Here is a 2,004-nt window from a genome sequence, read left to right on the forward strand (position 1 = left end):
AGGCTACTCCAAAGCGCAGAAGGTTGCGCAAGGTCGTTCAAGAGGAGTCCCCAATAGAACAGATCCAAGACATTCTCTTGCATATTCAACAAGAATTCAAAGCGCCAATAGACGTGACAGAGTTGGGGACATAGGTCGTCTTAGACGAAGAAGAAGAAGAAGAATAGATGGAGTTAGGTGAGGGAGAAAAAGATACCAAAGGTACACATCCTAGCCCTTCTCCCAGTGCTACCCACGCTACTAGGGGCCCTGTTCTAGAGGGATCCCCTATTGAAAAAGGCGAGCACACGCCAAGCCCAACCATGCTAACCTCGCAGAGGACATTCTTTCGTCCTCTGTCGATCGCACAGCCGGGAAACCACCTCATACTCCTACATCCTCTCAAAAGGATGTTGGTTTTACTACAAGAGTCCCATCGCCCAAGGACTCGGCACAACCAAGAGAGGTATCCGTTGCCTCTCCACACATGAGTGACCAACCAGAATATGCTTCAGAGGCATATGTGAGAGTCACCGTGACAGAGGGTCTAGAACTCCCAATGTCCACACTCGATCCCTCTGCCATGTTAGGCTCTGAACCTACAAGGCACGATATCGACAGAACATCGGTAGGCTCTCCTCACAGAGAAGTCCGAGGATCTGGTGGAAGTCCCCGAGCAGACTACGTCAAATCAGTCGCTGAGGGCGCCTCTCGCTCTGAGGCTACTAGGTCACCATGTGTTGGTGATCTAGGCTCCCAGGATGCCTATGTGACGAAGAGGGAGCTACAAACCTTCACCACAGCGGTATTCCAAAAAATGGACGAGTTGAAAAGCTTGTTCATCTTGCGCACAACGACAGAGGATCTCACCCCCATCACAGAGGCTCTGAAGGAGTTGTCATCCACAACCGCAGAACTCAAGATGACTCTTGCAACCCTTCAGAGCTCTGTCCTTCAAAAAGATGATCTAGCAGAAGCTTTTAGCTCTCTGTCACTCAACACCTCTTCGATCCAGAAGCTAAAGACAGAACTATCAGAGGTGGCCGCCCAGTTCGCTGCTGACTTCATCTCTACGGGCTATATAGATTACTCCAAATTCAAAGACGAAATCAAGCAAATGTTTTCTTCTGCAGTCACTTACGGCGTGGACACCAAATCCTCAAGGGCCAACATCAATCATCTAGCAACTCACAGAGAGCTAGATGCCATGGTTGAAGCCTTAGGGGATATTGTGCGCAAACATACAGACCAACTTCTCAAAGAGGCCCGAGCCTCCAACCAGGCCATCAGAGACTACACTTCACAGCTCGTGAAAGAGGGTGACACACTTAGAAGCGAAATCTATCTATGCGTCTCAAAGTTGAAGTGGTCGACAGAGATTGATATAAGTCACGCCTCTGTGCTTGTAGAGGAGGTGATCAAGAAAATGAAGAAGGCGGCCACCAAGATTCTGAAGAGATTGGAGAAGGCTCCCCTAGAAACTTGCAAGGCAGAAGCCACCAAACACCATGATGATCACGGAGGTGATGACCATGATCGTCATGAGGGGGGAAGAAAGCTGAGCCAAAGAAGACTTCTGTCAAACCACTCAAGATAGTGGACTCTACAGCTGCCTTGCTCTCAAAAAGCAAAGAAAAGGCACCAGAGCCTAAAGGCAAAGGCAAAGACAAAGCTGTGGAGGAGACACCACAGAAGGAGTCGTCAAGCTCAGAGACTTCACAACAAATAAATGAAGAGGAGTACAGCGACCCAGCGCTCATTCAAGCATTAAAGGTGTCTCTTGCAAAGGCTCAAGCAAGAAAGGGCAGAGGCCCCATCCCTAGAGCAGGAGAAGTCTCTTCATCAAAATTCCCACAAGTCCAAGGAGAAACGTCCACAGGTACGTTCGACGCTCTGCAAGGAACCGTCAAACCTATCCTTGCAGAGGGGTCCACCCAGAGGCCGATACTTGAAGAAGAAGAAGCCAAAGTGCCAGAATCCGCCACAGTAGGAAGGGTCTCTGAGATTTTTGAATCGATGAGCAGG

This window comes from Cynara cardunculus (assembly GCF_001531365.2).
Source record: "Cynara cardunculus var. scolymus isolate 2C chromosome LG 9, CcrdV1, whole genome shotgun sequence".
Taxonomy (NCBI): domain Eukaryota; kingdom Viridiplantae; phylum Streptophyta; class Magnoliopsida; order Asterales; family Asteraceae; genus Cynara; species Cynara cardunculus.